General features: G+C 33.8%; 1 protein-coding gene across 1 annotated transcript in view; it reads left to right on the top strand.

Moving 5' to 3' along the window:
* The window catches only part of LOC123864634 (filamentous growth regulator 23-like), a 92,891-nt gene that overhangs the window by 7,772 nt on the left and 63,737 nt on the right, over positions 1–21,382 (top strand). Inside the window, exon 2 of the mRNA XM_045905228.1 lies at positions 4,785–5,061. The gene's annotated coding sequence lies outside the window, so the exon portion shown is untranslated. The remainder of the gene's footprint in view (positions 1–4,784; positions 5,062–21,382) is intronic.

The following is a 21,382-nucleotide window of genomic DNA, read 5'->3' as shown; positions in this document are numbered from 1 at the left end:
AAAATGTACAAAATGTTGGGAAACCATTTTAAGCGAAAAATAATATTTTTTACGTCAATTAGCTCATCTTTGTACTTACTAAATTACTTACATTATGAGATTTTGAGTTTTCTTGGCTAATTCTGTCCTTATCTTGTAGTTATCTTATTATATCAGCAAGAAAAAAAAACAGTAAACATGTAACATGAAACCTACGAAATGAAAAATAGGCATTACCTTTTGCCATGCGTCACCAACCAAGGTAACAGGCCGGGCGCCATGTTTTGAAGCGTGCTTGAAGGTGCCGTTGACACTAGTACGTGAACACCGTGCCAGCAACCGTGCAGTCTGTACCGCCTCGTGCATAGTGTTACACACACAAGCACACCAACCTGTCTTCACTTACTTGAACATGAATGTACGAGCTTTGACCATTTTTTTTTTACTATCCAAAGTTGCAAAAGAAAACTTTACACCTTACAATCGTTGGCTTCAGCTTAAACCACGTTGGTTTATATCTGGAGTTTTGTAATCTCTTTGTGCACAAGTTTAAAGTCTAGATTATTCCTCTTTATCTGTTTACTTCCAGGTGGTCTAGGAAAACAGACCTAATCGTTCATTTACATTTAAAGTTAGCTCTCTAAATAAATATGTATGAAAAGCCGGCTCACGCGAAGTCAACACGTGTAATCTTTGCACAAGCAATGACAGCGGACAGCAATCATATATAAACTACCTCATGCCGGCGACTTCGTCCGCAATACCCATATTTTACCTTAGTAAAATTCAACCCAATTTTCAAAAATCCTTTCCTAACGGATGTCTACGTTATAAGCTATCAAACAGTTCTATCCGTCTGGTAGTAGATTGAGCTGTACGTTGATAGATCAGTCAGTCAGTTACTTTTCCTTTCTAAAACCACAACACTTGGGTCTTTATAGAGAGCTATCTCTTCTACTCTCATGCGTTTTGTATCCTTTGTCTTACTCATCACCTATCACGAATACGCCACATGTAATGTGAACATAAGATGTCCATGTTATAATGTCATTGGCGTAAAATCATAAAGTGACAAAATAATTACACTACCAGACCTCATTGCGCGTCGCAGTATAGGATTTGCATATTGATGTTACTGGTTATAAATATTGCTATCATTTATAAGTACCTAGATACCTATAAAACCATGGAACAGACTTCGTGTTGATTTAAATGATTTGCGTAGTATATAAATCATCGATGTATATGGATTAGCCTTTCCCATACAATTCCGTCCGCAAAAATACGCTCGAATCTTACGTTATCGTCATTGACAAAGTCAAGAGACTTTTGCAAATTCTATTGACTTTTTGAGCGCGTTTTTTATCTTCGAAGGGCCCATCCATATACATCGATGATATAAATCCATAAGGGCTAAAGCACACTCGTTGTGCTATCTCTTGTGCGCATCTTTCGCCCTAATCTCACCGAGCACGAATTTTATACGCGATTGTAACATGTCTATGGTATAATAAACATACACAGAATTATAAGTGGTATAATATCATTGCAGTACCTAAGTCAATTTCTGTATAATATTGAAATTATGACCTAAACTGATATTTATGTTACAATAATAGCGACATCTGCAAGTTTTATTGCAAGACAATCAGCTTGAAAAATCATACAAATATGTATAATCTAGCTACCGATAGATTAGGGAATTCATATTTTAGTATAGTTAAGAGGGGTCTCTCCGTCACTCGCTCCTTACAAACGTAGTTCGTCTCTCATTGGAATACTAACCAATCATACTCAATGGAATTTTGTAGAAACGTTCCGGGAACTAATATCTGTGCCTGCGGTTTTCCAGATATCCGTTAAAATATTCGGTTTCAAAGTTACGCGGTCTTGAAAATTCACATACAAATCTTTGAGCCCCTGTAATTTTAAAACTACATATTTTTAGAAAAATCTAAATACCACAGACACAGATATTAGTTTCTAGAATATGTCTGCAAAATTTCATGGACTTTGGTTGCTTAATATTCAAATGAAATTGGGACTACGGTTGTATGGAGTAAGTGACGGAGAGAGCCCTGTTAAGTCACTTCACCAAAACAAGACGAATCGATCTCTAAAGAACCAAATGTCAAACCACAGCCTAGTGGGTGACCTCGTCGAATTGTTGACCTACTGGCTGCCACATGCCTTCTGATTACCGAAAACGTACGTAACCAGTTAAGAATGGAGGCTTTGGAAAGTCAATTTTTGTATTTACCTTTACATTGGATTTTGTAATAATGTACATAAGGACATTTTTTTTAAAAGCACTTTAAGATTTTGATCCATATCCCAGAGGCTCTAGTGCAACTTTTTAAAATAACTTTAAATGTTTACTTACTTATTTATTTCTTATTTATTACTTAGTTACTATACAAACATCAAGAGTTAAGTATAAATTATTGTTTAAAGTCGAATAAAATATGAAATAATTAATAAATTAAAAATCAAGAAATAAAGATTCTAGCGTTTTACATTTTAATATTTTTCCTTTTAACAAGTTGACATTATTACATCACTTAAGAACAGATGCAATAAATACTATTATTGTATTATTATGTAAATAAAAAAGGTTAGTAAAAAAAATAATGTTATTGTTTTGGAATTTTTCCTCAGATAATAAAAATAAGCATTAGTTTTGATAGTCTATTATATTATTTGGCGCCAAAAAATGTAGTTTTATCGTATTTTTTGTCTGTTTGTTTTGATCATAACAACTATCTGATCGATTGCAATAGAGTTTTCTGTATTCGAGGGTCAGACTTACAAAACACAAAACTTTATTAAAATGTATTCACTGAAGTCTAAAACTTTTTAAATATCCCGTTTCCATGACGCAACCATAAGCAAAAGTTTTTAAAAAATAGGTCTTCAATGAAGTATTAATACATAAAAATTGCATATAATAGGTATTGTATAGGTACACTTGCTAAAGAGTTGATCAACTACGTAATTTCTCAAAAAAAATGCTTGTTTTAATAATATTTAAATAAATTAAATGGGTAAATCTAGAGAAACGTGATCTTATAAGAATTCGACTAATTACATACGACTTCGTCAGCGTAATATAAAATACCTAAACTCTTCGTTTAATTAATATGATAAATTCAAATTCAAAATATTTTTATTTAATTAAACTTTTACAAGTGCTTTTGAATCGTCAAAATAATCTACCACTGGTTCGGAATGCCGTTCCTACCGAGAAGAACCAGCAAGAAACTCAGCGGTTGCTCTTTTCAAGTTTTCTAAGTATTATTTCAAATCACTATTCACTAATTTAATAACTAAATAGTGATCATTCAGAATCAACCATATAATACCTAATGTTACTAGGAAAGTATGACAAAGTCAAAAATCTAATTTATTCTTAATTATATTATTTTGATGATATCAAAAAATAAATTATAAAAACCAATTCGAATATATGAAAATGTATAGCAAATTCAAACAATAACTCGTTCGTTGACTAACGAACAAGAAATTTAAATTTAATAAAACCTGTCATAAAAAGACAAAGACGAAAAGCACAAATACAACTTTTGGTGACAATTTATTTTTACGGAATATTTCCACTGTGCATAATTTTATTTGCTTTGACAAAGTAATGACTTTGTTTTGCGAACATTTGTTAACAGTGTAAAAAAACAACAAATAATTCTAAGGAATATGATCTTTATGGCACTGACAATAAACATCTCTTCAGTTGTATTCAATAGTAACTTATTTACAGTAAAAATTAAGATAATGAAATACTTAGAATAAAAATTCTACTAAGATGTCTTAATACAATTTTGGACCTTTCCAATGGCCAAGTCATTGTTAAAGTGAAGTAGGTATAATTTCGAGCATCAACTTAAATAATGTTGTAGATTTTCCATTAGAGTTAACAAGGTGTTTGCCCAACATGTTAGCAGTAAGTATAAGTTAGTGCGTTTGTTGGTAAAGTGCTAATCCTTCGAGTTGACGACACGCTGAACACAAGTAGCCGATCACGATCGTGTTACATCGCTGAGGTCACGTCACTAATGTTTTGTTCAGTAAATCACAACCTTGCTTTTATTTCATAAGAAATATCCTTCAGTGTGATCAATAGACTATAAAAAGCCGCATTGATACTCCAGTGATGCGATCGGCCAACTCTAATAATCGTCTTTTACATTCCATCTCAAGGCTTCAATATTTTTAGGGTTCCGTATCCTAAGGGTGCCAAATGGAACCCTATTACTAAGCTTCCGCTGTCACCCCGTCCGTCCCTCTGTCTGTCAGCGGGCTGTATCTCGTGAACCTTCATAGATAGACAGTTCCACAGAAGGTGTATTTCTATTACCACTACTTACAAAAATTACAAAATGGCCGGCCAAGAAAATTTAAAGTGTTCTTGTATGATGCTCGCTATTGCCGCTATAAAAATTAAAAAATGGCCGCAATGAAAAATTTAAAGTGTTCTTGTATGATGCCTCGCTATTGCCGCTATAAAAATTTAAAATAGCCGCAATGAAAAATTTAGTGTTCTTGTATGGAACCTCGCACTTAACCGATTTTTTGTTTAAATTCGTATTTCAACCATGACATGTTTATATGCGTCCACGCATTGCCATTATCAATAGATCAAAAAACTTGTACAGACCTACTTCTATAATATTATTATAGTGGTCAAGTAAGAAGTTACTTAGTTACTTTACCGCATTACATAATACATTATATCACAAAAAATTGTATGATTGTAGATTTCATATACCAATGATATTTTTCTTTGTTTTCAGATTTGTAAAGGTGCCATCCGTGACTGTGAGCGTGACCTGTGTTGTAAACAAACAATACGAACAATCGATTGACATCAATTAATCGATTAACTGTTAAACGAATAACTAATCGAATATCCAGTCCTTACAAAATGTGTTTACGCCATTGCTAAGGCTTTGAAACTGTACCTACTGCAGTGTTTCTTTGAGAAACTAAGGTGAAACTTTGTTACCAAGTGAAGTGCAGCAAAGTTATCTTCCACTGGACCGCGCTCAACACTTGGTCGTTTTTGTCTTGGTAAGTAATTTATATTAAATATCAAATAAACTTTGATTTAGACATTTAGTACAATAAATAGACATTTTATCCCAGATTTAAGTAATCTACTTTTTTAAGAATTGATAAGGAATCCTTTTATTCCTCCGTGGAACTTCGGGTTGCAGGAATTTCAAGAAGAAAGTTTTCAAAAATTAACAGTTCTTTATTCACTAAAATGTGTATTCACTTAATTTTGATATATAGGTAGGTAGGTACCTAATTATTATTGTTATTATTGTAAACTTAGTGAATCTTAATCGTAAAGTTCGTAGGTACTTAACCTACAGCAGTCCTATCTTACATCATCTTTAATAACTACTGAATAGATAATACTAAAGTATTGTATTGCTGGAATTATCTAACAATACATTACTAGCCGGTTTATAACATTAAACATTCTTAATCCCTGAAATTTATACTGCTACCCCGTTTGATTTTAAGCTTATTTTACAAAAAAATAATCCCTACGTATTTGAGGGTATGGAGAGCTACGTAAGCAATTCTAGCTTGATATTCTAGCTAAGTATAAATTTAAGAATTTATGTTAAGAGAAAGTAAGGTTCCCCGTGGGTTTATTTTATCAAGCTAAGATATTATGATTACGTCGAAGAAGTTTCTCGAATTATGTTAATCGAATTTCACTTATATGCCTACATAGGTACGTTCATTTAATCATCAATTTATCATGTTCATCATGTTTTCTCACATTATAATCTTTTCTATAATTATACTTAATCATGTAATACATTATAATTATACTTATCTTAAATAACACAAAATACAACGAAGAATTTACCTACTTGTGAAGTAATAATTACATGTGTCGCTTCATTCGAAGATATACAGAATACAATGAGATACATTTATTATGGTCTATACGAAATTCAATAATCGTATGAAACGTCATTTACCTCCATTTTTAGAGTTCCGTACCTCAAAAGGAAAAACGGAACCCTTATAGGATCGCTTTGTTGTCTGTCTGTCTGTGTGTCCGTCCGTCCGTCCGTTCGTCCGTCTGTCCGCCCGTCGTGTCTGTCAAGAAACCTATAGGGCACTTCCCGTTGCCCTAGAATCATGCGAGTCTGAATCGCACTTGGCTGGTTTTTACATGCAGCCGCACACACAAAATATTGACCCTCCAAAACTTAAATTGCACTATAAAACCGTGGAGCTACTTTAAAAAAGACTTGAAAAAGTACCTAACTATAATATCAATTCAATGCTTGAAAGTGATTAATTAATACGACAATAAAAAAAATTTAATCAAACTGAAACACTAATTCTAGATCGTTCGTGAAGAAACTCGACTCTACAAAATGTAACAATAATTGTATTTACCATCGAGACCAAAAAACTAGTCATGATGCAACAACTATTATTCCAAATCAAACACCAATAAATTGTTAATTTTCAATATCAAGCATATGAAACAGACGAAATAGCCCACTTTAGTTGCGTTGACAGAATAATAACCATAAAATTCGGTCATAATTATATATTTTACAAGCATATCGCAGGAAATAAAACTAGTTTTCTAAGCCGTCATTACGATGTCGCTGTTCCGGTCGCCGATGATCTTGCCCTTGCAGTGTCATCAAGGCCAAGAACTTGAAGAATTGTTCACACTTGTTGATTTGGCAGAATCAGCCGAAACTATTTTTAGAGTTCCGCACCAGAAAAGGCAAAACAGAAGCCTGAAAATATATATAAGGGAACCTTTTTTTCTTTCACCACTTCATTACCTACCCGTCTTCTGTCTATCTGTCAATCTATAATCTTATCTATATGTCTGTCAGATAATTAATTATTAAATGTATCCATGTATCCAATGGAACCATGGAACCCTCGTTGCGTAAGTCTGAATCCCACTTGACCGGTTTTACTTATTTTCTATACTAATGATTTTATTATTGTTTCTACGGATGGTTGCACTTGTCACGCGCTATGAATTAGATAAAGGCTCGGAATAATTGAGAATAACCTTTGACAATGGTCTTATAGTTATTTAAAGGTATACTACGAAAAAACTTATTGACAAAACATGACTACGAAGGTCTAAATCTGTGACAATAAAAGATGAAAAACGAAATAGATACTTAATAGTTTGGAGACAAAATTAACAGATCACGATTTTGATAAAAAAAATGTTATTTAATCATGAGAAGTTACTTTGAATTAACGAAGTAGTCACGATTTTCTCTTTTAAAAATCGTCAGCATAGTAAAAATTAATTGTATTTAATAAAAGTGCTTAGATTCCTATAATACAATATAGTTTAACTGGTTTAGTGCCCTCCCCACATAAAGAATATTGGCTGATCCTTTAGTTCTGTGAAGGAGAACAAACAATTTATAGTTCCGTTATTTCTAAAAAATATTTACAACTATCATTGTTACCTACCTGAGTTTGTTCGAGAGGTTTTTAAAAATTCTGTGCGAACTCCTTAGTATGAAACTCCTCAGTCTGTCTCTTAAGCTTCTTAGTGGAAGCAACCGAGCTTTCATTTGTCCACAAGATGGAGTAGTCAGTAGTAAATTGTTACTCGTATATTAACTTATAACTTTTTATGATTTGAAAAGATTTTTCTTGTCAATAGAATTAGCTTTCGGAACTGTGGTAATTTTACAGACGTAGCATAAGAGATATTGTCTGTTGTCCCACATGAAATTGATAAAGATTTAGTACCTCAGTGCACTTCTGTGTATCTAGTTTCGTCAAGATTAGTTTAGCGGTAGAGCCTAGAACCATTTAACAGATAGATAGCTAGACTTAGGTAGACACACGACTTTTGCCTTTATAATAGCAGTATGGGTTTTGATAAGTAGCTTATAACTGCTTCATAGTCACTGGTTCCAAACAGCCTTGAAAGGCCAAGGACATTCACAAGCAATTTTATTGTCACGCGGCGTGCGTAGGAAAATCATCCCCACTGTTCTGCCGCCATTTGTCATGCACAATAGGCTTCAGTTTTTTTACGCTATTAAATATTTTTTGCGTGTTTTGTTACTGCCGGGCATTCATGTTGTTTACGTTGCTTCATTTGAGAGAAACTTTGCTGAAATTTTCAGTCGGTGAAACTGGGACACAATTAGGTATCTATTGTTAGAATTTTTAGCGCCTTCTTATCTTCTTTTCTTGTTTTTGTAAGGATTTTGCAATAGTTTTGTTTTTGTTGTTCACAATAATTTTACTCAGACTTAGCCATCCTCTAAAAACTATAAACGTTTATATTATATGTAGGTCTATATGTATAAGAAGGATAGTTCATACTATATCTATAAACTTAAGAGTTACCAAACTAAATTAATAAGCATAACCACCTGTAAAATAAAAAATCTATATAATATTATAAAGATGAAACCTTTGTATTTTTGTATGTTTGTATTGAATAGGCTCACAAACTACTGGACCGATTTCAAAATTTATTTTACCATTACTTAGAGGGATTCTTCCGAATCCGTATAGGCTATATTTTATCCCGGAAAATAGAAAAAATAAATGTCCACCCGTGCGAAGCCTGGGCGGTTCGCTAGTTACGAATAAAAAGCATTTATTGGGTAGTTTTGGCACCAAATGTGGCAATTATGTCCGGGCAATGATTCTTATATCATCTTATAAAAAAGAATATTATTGTTATTTTATTACTTGTCGTTATATTGAAAAAAAAACAGCTAATGGAAAATTACACAATTTTCATTTCGTATGTGTACGCTCAATACGAACTTCTTACATAACATGTCAATGTAATAATCGGTAAACAGATAAAGTGGAAATATTTATGTTCTTGCATCTCGGACTGAGGCAAGCGTCGAGACCGCGGTACGCAAATGTTTAAACAACTTCACTTTTCGCAGCTTTCGCTTTTATTCCGTCCGTGATATTTAATTTAATAGTTCAAATCAATAGTTAAAAGACACTAACACTTAAAATTAACTTGAGATAACGCTTACGATATCATCATAGAATCATAGAATACGTCCACAGCTGGATATAACCTAAAACCACCAAAAGAACAGGTGATTATATTATTATGCTATCTTATTTACCTTAGTTAGACTTATCTAGACGCTTCGCTCGTATAGGGAACACATTGTATCTAGCCTAATTATAATTAGCGTAAAATCTCAACATTATAGTATATAAACCTATGTTCGAAATAGTATCTCAAAGGTTAATAATATTTTTGCAAAATTGATTGATTTATTACCAGCAAACACCTCGAAGGTAACGAGTTAATCATAAATAACCATTTTGACTGTCTTGGTCACCCTCAATATTACTAAAAGAACCGTGGTTCTCAGTTTCAGATTCCTCAAAACAAAATGCTGGTTTAATCATAAAGTTTTCCATCACCGTAGATGGTTAAGGCTGGAGGTGGGTACCTAAAGCTGGCATACTGCAGTCAATGCACTCGGAAATAAATGCGTATGTCTCAAGGCACGTCTTGAAGGGAAAGTGCAGGGAGTGCCTGTGAAACTGGATTCCTTCCAGTGTAAAAAGCTAAGCGTTATGCAACTTAATTTATGGAAATTCCGTTGCAAGCGATCGTATACCAAAAAATATTTTTCATGTAAAATGCATGCTTCGTGGGTACGCGACGCGAACAGGCAAGTTTTAATATCAGAACGCTGTATTTTTCGGTTAATCCGGTGAATAATAGGTAGTTTTAGTATTTTTCCAATTAGGAATGTAGAATTAATCACTCAACTGAAAGTAATCACTAGGTAGGTAGGTAATTAAAGCGAAGCCATTGATAGGTGGATGTCTGGACTTTGGTATTAGCAACCACAGAATTTGGAATCAGCTTACCATCCTTACCATTTATTTGTTCTGTGTTACCAACAATATAGCTACTTGTAATATGATACTCTACTATGTTACAGCACGTGTTATACTATATCTGAGAGAGGTAAAACTAAGACAAATTATGAAGATACAGACCAGTGCTTGACAAAGCCCAGCAATTTATCAAGAGTCATCCAAGTTTCTTATATGTAGATACAGCATACTCCCTATGTTATATTATTCACCACCCAGTTTCGTACACCATCGTTTCCTAAACTTACCTACCGAATATACAGGCCGTAATTTGTAATTGTAGCTTATTCTGCTGCACACAATATCTAAACGTAACTAAAATGACAGGTCTAAATATAGTGCTATCCTTTTTCGCAGGGAGCATTGTGAAATGGACAGCAGTAAGTACATTTGGAAATTATATTTAGTTTACTTTAGATATTGCGCACGACAGAATTAACCATATTGTTTACCTATCTGCAATCTGAGGCATGAATACATATGTAATTTGAAAGACAGGTATTCGTAGATATTTCAGAGTGGAATATTCAGAGACAAGTTGATTGTGTTTTATCGAAAGCTCCACGACCTAGATCCGTTCCCGCAAACCTGTTCGTTTTTTACATAACAAACTCTCACGTTGCATTTTCTGCACCAACACGCAATATTACGTCAATTATTTAATTGAAAACCACCACGCGGCATTAATTAATTATATAATTTTGAGTTAAGATTTAATTTAAACATTGATTGCCACGAGCGAATATTAAATGATAATGGTATACCTAGATCAATTTGCATATTAACATATCTACATATTATTATTGTCAGTATAATTTGACGTCTAGATATTTATATACCTACCTATATGTTATGTATCTGCAAAGTAATGAGGTCCATTGCATATAGACTATAGTGATGAAGCACGCTGGAATGGAATAATCTTAAAAAGTTATGGCTATATTTTATGAAACTTAGTCCCAAATTATAATTTACTTAAATCTATTTGCTAAATAAAAGCTCCTCATTCTATTTGGGCAAGTTTCAGAAATTACTGACTTTTAATCTCTACTATATTACTGTAAAAATGAAACATTTGTCTGTTTGTTTGTTTTAGATACTTACTTACTCTCTGATCTGAAACTACTTATGACCTGATTTTAAGGCGTGTTCCCTAAGAATCACATCCAATCGTGTAACTGTATGACTCTAATTTATTCAGCATTAGAAAACTACTTTAGTAACATTATGCTACAAATTATGTGTATATGAATGTAAGAACACCCGAGTAAAGCCGGGCGGATCAGCTATATAATAAATCGATATAAAATATGCCTGCTACGGTTTAACTTCCAAAAATGGCAGATGGCCATAGAAAATGCTCATTTTCTTCTCAGATTTTCATAAAAATAGATTATTTTTGGAAATGTCAAACTCAACTACCTATAGTAAAATAATTCACGGCTCAAAATGATTCGTCAAGCTATGTTCGAGAGACGATGACCTCGACATGTAAAAATATTAGCGATCGTATAACTAAAACGGTTTTAAAGCCTTTTTAAAGCATTTCGAATTGTAGGTTTGCGAAATCCGTTGGATATTTTTTATATCTCGCGTACAAAAGACACCGCGTTATATTTTATAGAATTTTTTCGTTATTTAAATTAGCAAGGACCTTGTAATGAGGTTAGGTAAAGTTAGCTTGCGTTTAAAAAGATGACTCTAGATCACTAACCTCTAAAAAGTAGCTCTTCTTGAAGCAACTTGATTTTGGCACTGATTGCAGAAGTGAGCGTACCTACTTGAAACTAAATGTTAGTAATGAGAGTTGAGACATCTGTCAATATAGTGTCAAGAAGACTATTAGATACAAAATGACAATTTTAGTTCCTGGTAACGCTTGGTGGTGCGTTTTGTATTTTTCATAGCACACGTCTTTCCTACCTCTTCTAGCATACCTAGATACTATATATATTATGTCAATTTCAGTGTCTGACTAACCAACCAAAAAAAAAAGGTATTTAGTTAAGACCGTTTGTCGGTTTGGCGACTAATTGGCCATTTTATTAAAGGAGGACAATCGAAGAAAGCAAGTGAAGTGTAGAAAAAATTCGCACGCTTAGAAGCGGCTATAATTTATAATTAGACTTTCATCAACATTCAACATCTCTTTAAAGTAAGTAGGTATCTATTCTATTTTACTTGTAACTAAAACTAGACTGACTGTCAACTTCCTGAAAGCTCAACTAATTTAGAATACGTACGTTTCTCGACCGGATTATATATAATATAATAAATTATAAATATAACATAATTTGGTATGGAACTAAAATTAGTTCTAAAGGTGGTTAGTTTATACTATTATACTTAACAAAGATTAAATTATATCTATCTACAGAAAACAACAAAAAAATATCTATTTTTCCGGCTATCAGGAAAGGTGCGGTATGAGGTTAAAATACAAGTAACATGTTGTCTTTGGCCCAATATCCACCTAAGCAGAGAGGAGAGGAGATGTGTACAGTCAACCAATCAGATTTTTAAGAGATGACGTGATAATTTTTTCGCGTCATCTCTTATGAATTTGATTGGTCGACTGAACACAGTCATCTCCTCTCCTCACCGCTTAGGTGGATACCAGGCCATTAAATGGCTTGATAAATATGAATATGAACGGTACTATAAATCGCTGCAGGTCTCTACCTAGACCTTATATCTACTTTACTAGAGAATGTCGCATGTACTCAACCAGACATTAATTAAGAACAACTAAAATGGATACAGACAAAACAAGTTTATATGGCAATAAAGTAACTGGACACGGACGTCAGAAAGTAAACGACCATATAAAGACGCTATAGCTTTCGTTGAAGTCGGAATGTTTCTGAAGGACTCGTTCCAATAAAGACTAAATGAAAATGTAATAAGTTACATGCCTTAGTATATTATATTGTATCGTGTACGTAAATAAGATAATTCTGGGTCAATCTGGTTAGCTCGAGCCTATGGTGCCGAAAATGATGGTATACATTAATCACTATTCAATAACGTAGTCACATAATAAACAAGAAGTTACGGTAGATAAGGAGTGCCATACAAAATGACAGTTATTTTTTGTGCCGATGGCAAAGTGCCTCTTATGATGAGATTTATAGAGCGCACTTTGACGTGCTTTGACTTTGCTCAGACTTAAGTTTCAGTTAAAATGAGATGGATTTATGTCAGCGATATAACGCTGTCTCGTTTTAACAGTGTCTTACGTCTAAGCAAAGTCAATAGCTATAGATCTTAAACTATAGATCTTAGCCTAAGTAAAATAGTCCGCCCTACCGGCAAAGCGATTTTGGCTTCCAGTACGATACCGTGTAGAAAACGATCAGAGGTTATACCTTTTCCAAGTTAGCCCGCTTTGATCTTACACTGCATCGTCACTTACCGTCAGGTGAGATCGTAATTCGTAGTCAAGGGCGAACTCGTATCAGAATAAAATAAATAGATAATCTTCGTGTTGACACTATGGTGGAAGATGTCTCAGCACCAATATTTAGTTTCGAGTACGCTCACGGCTGCTATCAGCGCAAAAATTTCAAAAATCAAGAACTGTTTTACTAGAAGTCAATGGCTTGAAAATATTCCTAAAATCAAGGTAGATAAGTAAATAATGCCAGACGTGTAGATCGTGATTTTCACGTTTGAAGACATAACATATTATCTTGTAATACTCGTCAATTACTTAGCCACTATTGAGTAAAACAAACATTACGCACTACGAGCGAAAACACATTATTTTGAAATGATAGCTTGTACAATTTATTACGCCACTTTTGAATCTCCTCTCGAATATAATTAACTGGATAATGCTGCCCGTGATTTCATCCCCGTGGATTTACGCGCTCCGTGGGAACTCTTAGATATTTCGGGATAAAAAACAACCTATGATGATCTTTCCCTGGAATGCAAGCTATCGTTGTACCAAATTTGAAAAGCCAGCAGCCAGACAGCTGATAGACCATGGAAGAATAGGTAGGTACAGCTAATTATTTTGTTGCCTAAATTACCTATGTCCAACTACAAAATAGTGTAACTTAAATTTAAAATAGTGATCGCAAATTTTTTTTTCCGTGATGTACCTACCAAGTAACGATCTTCGGTTTTCAAAATCAAAATAATGTTTAATAGACTATTTTACAGCGGCCGTTGCAGACATAAACCACAGAATATAATAACAATAATACCTATTTAAATTCCGTTTAAAATTTACAAAACCTGTAAGTTGCGTAGGTATTCTCTACTTATTTACAAACACTGTTAATATGATGCTGTTCTAACCCTAGATGAGATTTAAAAACTTTTTTAAATTAGGTACTTGTTATTCTATTTTCTAAGAATCTCACACGTGCATCTGCCAGTCATTAATATTATCTAACTCGTCTAATCAGCTATGCACGAGAATCGAGAGTGAAACCATTCAATTAACAGCACTTTTCCCCACAGATCGCAAGCTTGCCCAGAATTCTCGCTCCATGACCATTTACGTACACTAATACTACTTATGGTCACATGTTCTGTATGGCTATGCTAATAAGCAATTAATAAATAACGAACTTTTTGTGCTTTGCCGCTTAATCTAACAGAAATTACTAAGTAAGCAGTAGTTAGGTAAGTTATTAGGCCTTCAGTTACTCAAATACATTGCAGTGAATTAAATACCTATATTGTGCCCAAATCTAAGCGCTTTGAATTGTCTAAATGAAATGAAATGAAATTCATTAACTAACTAAACAATTAATTAAGGAAAACATAACTTAGGAGGAAAAGAAGTGTGATTAAATTCTTACATAAAATTTATTTTTATGATATTACTACACTTAACTAACTCGTAGAATATGCGGCAGTTAGTAGTGATGTAAACCATCAAAAATGTATGTACGCAGATACCTAACTAGCCAAAACAGACGTTAACATTTCATCCTTCACCTATTTAATGGTTCTTTAATTGTAGCTACGTGTAGATCATAGCAAAGATAGCCTAAGTAATCACATGTTATTTACATAATAGTGGTAGGTAGGTACAATACTTAACGTTTTGCGTAAATCCTACGTTAGCACCGGTTTACACGCCTATTTAACCAATTAATATGAAGCCTGTAGCTTATTTTGCCGCCACAGTGCGTTTAAATTGTAACACTGTGTAATTTCGTTCAAGTTCTATTACTAAATTATCGTGTATTTGTCTTAAACTCATGATAATATTTCGGACTTGATATAGAGCAATATTGTTTTGGCATAACGGCCAAAATTATAAAAAATAATTAAAATATACTTAATAAGTAATCAACAAGGAACCAAAAGCTTCATTAAAAAAAATCAACATTAAAGGTTCAATTTCCTTTAAAGCAAAGCAATTTTGCAATTGTGCTTTGTAACGTCTCTAATTTTTTTGTTAAAAAATATAGCCTGCTACTGAATCTTTCTACTGGTGAAAGAATTTTCAAAATCGGTTCAGCACGACGCAAAAACTTTATCACGGTTCCTTGTCTAACATGAACTTCCGCATAGTAACGCCTGATTCTATATAACATTCGTAATCTGACGATAGCAAAGTTATTTATACCTATTTACTAAAAAATGTAGGTATGGTATTTTTGACTAACAAGCAATACTTACTTACTTCTAATAACTTATCGACAGATTAGTAGATTATCGAAATATACAGACTCGTCACCATTAGGATGATAATAAATAATCATTCTATCATATTCATGTTGATTGATTGTATCATAATCATCCTCAATAGATGCTTCGGATGTTTGTTCTAGCTCTCTCGTCTCAACATCTTACATAAAGTGATTTGAATGTACTTTCTAAACTTCACATATCTAATTTACAAGTTCGTAATATTACTTGAAGCTTTTACGGCGTAATATTTGGTTACATTGTCGTATAACTTATAAGGTATTTTTTTATGAATAAGTAGTACACAGACACAACTTATTCAACGTAGGTACGTAGTTCCTACCTATGAAAACCTACATAAGTTTTTATTAGTACTAATAGTGCGCGCAAAACAAGAAGTCCAACCTGAACACGAGATGTATGAATTCGCTTTGGACAAAAACCGATCACAGCCACGCTTTTTTTTATAATTAAATCCTTCCTTAGTCCATGATTCATATAATATTATGAGTGCAACTTAGATTTGGACAACTTTGGAAATAATCATAATCTGTAATTACCAACTGAAATTACTGAAATTTCGCAAAATTCTACGTCGTAAAGACAACCATACATGCAAAATTTCAAGTTTCTTAACCAGCGGTTTGAGCTGTAAGTACGTTGACATCATTATGTCAGTCAGTTTCTCCTTTTATTTACAGTAGGTACAGATTTTTAACAACACAGTTACCTACTTCCTTTGGTAATAAAAGTTGACGAATTTAGCAGCGGATAGAAAGATTCGTAGGAAACCATGACATTCAGTGAAAGTAAAATTAAAAAAAAGGTGTCATACATTTTTAAACTCATATCCTAAATACAGCATAGCTTTTTACTAGGTAAATTGTTCCACTTTTACTTACTAACCAATAAAATCAATTAAATGAATTAAGTGTCTACGGCTAACGGCATGCGTTACATTAGAATATTACGACTCATTGTGTAAAACACTTGTTTTAATCAAGTTTTTTTATCATGTGTATCTGCTTATTGTCTTCAACATGATGATCAGAGATCTTTTATTGCTGACTTGGCTCGTTTTTTAAAAAAAAACTAATGTTTTAAACATTGTTTAAAACATTAGTTTTTTTTAAAAAACGAGCCAAGTCAGTTTAAGTAAGTTTAAGTAAGTTTAAGTTTAAGTAAGTAAACAATGTTTAAAACAATGCCAAAAGATCAACCATGCCTGTTTGTGAAAAAAAAAATTGTACATTTTTTTTCATCCCGGAAACGAATACAGGTTACTTTTTGTCCAGGATAATCAAATAATTCTCACGAGATTTTCAAAAATCTTAATCCACGCGGATGAATTCGCGAGCATCATCAAAGTCTAAACTAAACCAATGTAATTTTATTCAATCTCATAATAAGATAAACTCACATTCCAGAACTCAACGTTGCAAAATAAATTTAAAAGTCTTAGTAAAAGCGCAATCGATAAATAATTACGAACATTTACGTCCAGACATGAAATAAAACCAAGTAAGAAGTTATTTCGTTAACACAACCGCATTGTTCTCAGTATTACCCAATCAAAGAAGACGCTAGCAAAAATAACTTTTACTAAGTACAAAACTACAGGATTTTGAATCTTGAATCTCAGTAATTAAGTTTCAAAGTCGATTAATAGTGTCTTCTATTATACTGTAGCCTAGATTCAATGCTAAAGGTTAGGCATTGATCACCATGGACTGACGGTAGAGTTTATTGAAAACTTTGCTTGTTGCGGAAAAATATTTTCGAGAAATAGATAATTTAGTATAAGTTTAAATGTACAAAATTACTATAAGCTAAAAGGTTTATATTTTAAATCAAAATGTTATGCGTGAATTTCTTTTTATTTCTCTTAGATACTAATTCTAAAACGACGATAAACTTATAGTCTATTAAGTTATCTAATTAACTTTGATAACTTGATAAACCTAGCTAGAAATAAATTGTTTAAGGCTTTCATAAAACGATTAAATTGAATGCCTCATAAAACAACAAGATACAACAAACTTTTCACTTCTATCATTGCGGTGATAAAATCTCTTGAACTTTGATGAAAATCTGCACCGAAATCTACAGAGGTCACTGACCGAAAAAAAACGATCATATCTCTTCGAACGTGAAACTGATTGAGCGGAAACTAAAGCTTCACTTCCACCGACAGCGGAAGACAACGTTAAATATATTTTTGATTACCCACCTGTTCTATGTCATCCGCTATCTCACGATACACGTGTTACTAGGGCAATAATTATTTAATTTTAGGTCAATAAATCGATTCATCTGAAATCAAATCAATCCGCCTGTTTGCGTCCACGGCTGATCATAGGCTTTCCCGAAAGCGCGCCACCACACATGGTCATGTGCCTTCCCCATCCACTCATTTCCCGGTGCCTTCTTAAGATCGTCAATCCAGGGGGTTGGAGGTCGTCCCACACTGCGTTTGCTGGCACGAGGTCTCCTCTCCAGAACACGAAGGCCCAGCGGCCATCGGTTCTGCGTCAGTCATGATCCCGTCCACTACCACAGCTTGCTAATATATTTATTTGTGTCTACTTACATATTATTGCTCGTTGCTTGGAGTGTAAAGTTGCCAGTCTATCGGTATTCTACAGGATATATTTCGGAGAGTGTGCACAAGAACTCTTTGATCTGGTTCCTCCTTCACCTTTCTACCATCGCACTGCAAGGCATCGTCAAGGTCTGCATCCGTACGTAGTCGACATTCCTCGAACACGTACGAAACGATTTGCTTCCTCTTTCCTAATTCGAACCGCTAGGATATGGAACGCCCTTCCGGCGTCAGTTTTCCCTTCTACCTATAATATGGGTACCTTCAAGTCAAGAGTGAATAGACAACTTCTAGGCAAGCGCGCTCCATCTTAGGCTGCATCATCACTTGCTAGCAGGTCTGATTGCAGCCAAGTGCTAGTCTATATAATTTAAAAAAAAAAAAGTGTTCCATACAAATGATAAGGTAGACTTTGAGATAGGGGCCGCATCTGGCAACTGCACTGCAGTACTTTGTATAGAAATGTATGAAGAGGATTTGAGATGAGCAACATTGGTGTCGTATCTAGCATTCATGCGTCGCCGTTGCGTACAGTCAAAAGTATTTAGAACGCCTGGTTCGGTGGGCGTAGTTATGGAAACTTTTTATAATCTAGCTCAAACACATCGCCAGGTCATTGGACGCTAAGGTTTATCTATTACTGTTTAAGTTACAGACCAATCAGTTGTTAAGTTGAGTGGCCATTAAGATAAATGAAGATAAGCTTCGCGGCAGGAAGCCACGTTAAAATTACTCCTTTAAAGTAAAACTTAATTTTCTTAATTTGTAGCAAATTGCTTTTACCTCCAAACATATCTAATAGTCAAAAGTTTTGAAGAAAGCTATAGAATATCTACAAATTATACGAAAACAAAAGCTCAAATTATTTAAATTTAGAATGTCATTCCACCAATGTATATAAAAATGGTGGATTCTAGACCATAAATTAGCAAAATATTTTGGAAAAAGATTAATATCCTTGCAAATATAACACGGAAACAATTTAATTTATTAAATTAATACCTTGGATGAATAAATACTCATTAATACTTCATACGCTTTAAGTTTAAATCTTGGAAAGCCTAATTATATTGCTCGGTAAGGACCTAACATAACACATTTCCAAAATAAATTGGTATAATTAGTAGTGGTATAAAAGGAAGGCTTGTAAGTTGTAACAAAAAGCCCGCATGGTAGAACGAATTATGAAACTGATAAATCCAAGGGCATGCACCTAAACTAATTGATATGTTAGTAGTTTAAAACGCAACAGAGAGGCATTTTAGCAGTTATTTAAAACTATCATGCGTGGATTTAAATCATTTGAAATCTCATGGAAACTTTTTGATTTCCGGGACAAAAAGTAGCGGTGTCACTCTTTACTCTGTAGGTCTTTAACTACGATTAAGTAGGTATATCCATGCGAAAAATCCCGTTCATCTGGTTTCACGATGTGTATCATTGAACTAATAATACTACGTAATGTGTATCACGTTTTTTTTTTTTCAAAAAACATTCGAAATTCAATTCGAAAACAGTTTCGTGTGTGATTGGTCGGTATACATAACCTAATTAATACTAAGTAATACTGACATTTTTTTCGTGGATAGAGTTATAGTAAGTACATACCTACATAGGTACCGTACTCAATCAAACCCCGACAGAAATGATTGCTAGAATCAGATTTTATCTCAATTGCGTCCATAATAGTTAAAACCACTATTTTGTTAGAAAATTAAAATCAAACGATAGTTAATATAACCGTGGGTTGCGAAATGTGAAGGCACGAGTGGTTCACGACTAGATTGCTCCCATGTTTGGCAACGTGTTAACAAACGAGCTCACGTATTTGGCTATTTGGTCAAGGTTCGGAAACGAGGCTTAACCAATTAAAACCAATAACGGGTTAAATGAGAGATTTTTTAGGGTTCCGTACATTAAAAAGAAAAACGGAACCCTTATAGGATCACTTTGTTATCTGTCTGTCAAGAAATTTATAGGGTACTTCCACTTCCTGTTGACCGAGAATCATGTTTGGCAGGTAGGTAGTTCTTACAGCGCAAATAAAGGGAAAATCCGAAAACCGTGAATTTGTTCACACTTGACTGGTTTTTTTATAGTATGCATAGATTTCTTGTACTATTTTTTATCAATTGGCTACTTTTTTCCCTCATTAATATAATCTATACTGTACAATGTACATTTTATAAAAAATATATTAAGTATATAAACACAAATAGCTTACAATTAAAAAACCTGCCAAACGCGAGTTCCGCATAATATCGTACAAAATTATGGGCCTATTTTTTTAATTTTTAAATGTATATGGCTTACCTACATGTTGTTACGCTCTTGATGAAGCGACCGTTGTCGTTACTGCAGTGCTATACCTACCTCTCCGATGGCTGCCTTCCTAGTGCACTTATTTAAGGGGGTGTTCATCGCAGCCCCCATTTGGTCTGTCCATCTCATGAGCGATCTATCTGGACGTCTCTATTGAACACCTAGTAGTTCCAGACCACGTGGAAGTACTCATGTAGATTCTACCTTATATTATAGGCTTCTTAAACCATATGCTGCTTAGGGTAAATAGGCAATCGTTAGTTTATTACTCACGAATTAAAACTTTGTAATGGTTGTTTGTATTAATTAAGTGCCTACGTTTATTTTTATCCGAGTCTCATTTGAATAAGTAGCAAAACGTTACCTAATCTATGATTAAGCGTATAACTTTATGCCCACAGGCGGCTTTTCAGGGTCGGCACCCACAGCACAGTCGCGTGCTACTGACATTCGTGAATGTATACAGCTTTATGTTAGATAAGCTCAACAACTATGGAAGCCGGCGCCATAAGCGTGCCACCAAGCCACAGGGGATTTTATAATTCGCCATCTACCATCAGTCATCCTATTTCTAAAAAACGGTTTAAAATTACAAAAAGTAAGTTGTTGGCAGTTATTTGTCCAAAAAACATGGAAATTTCCAAAAGAAGTGTGTTTCTAACGTAGAACCATGGTTTTTAGTTTGGTCCTCCGTAGCACATTCTATATATTGATGTACCTAGGTTCTTCAGCATTACTTATTAAAAACATCAATTTTCGATTACCCCCATACTCGACGAGCTTTAGACTTATTAGATATAGCTGATGGGCTTTGAAATGCCCGATTTTGCAGTCTACAGTGTTCTGCTTGAACAAAATCAAGAACTCCGTCAAAATTTTCAATTATTTATTAACATTATAGCA

The sequence above is a fragment of the Maniola jurtina genome, chromosome 4 (assembly GCF_905333055.1).
Source record: "Maniola jurtina chromosome 4, ilManJurt1.1, whole genome shotgun sequence".
NCBI lineage: Eukaryota > Metazoa > Arthropoda > Insecta > Lepidoptera > Nymphalidae > Maniola > Maniola jurtina.
This window is presented reverse-complemented; position numbering and strand designations above follow the sequence as displayed.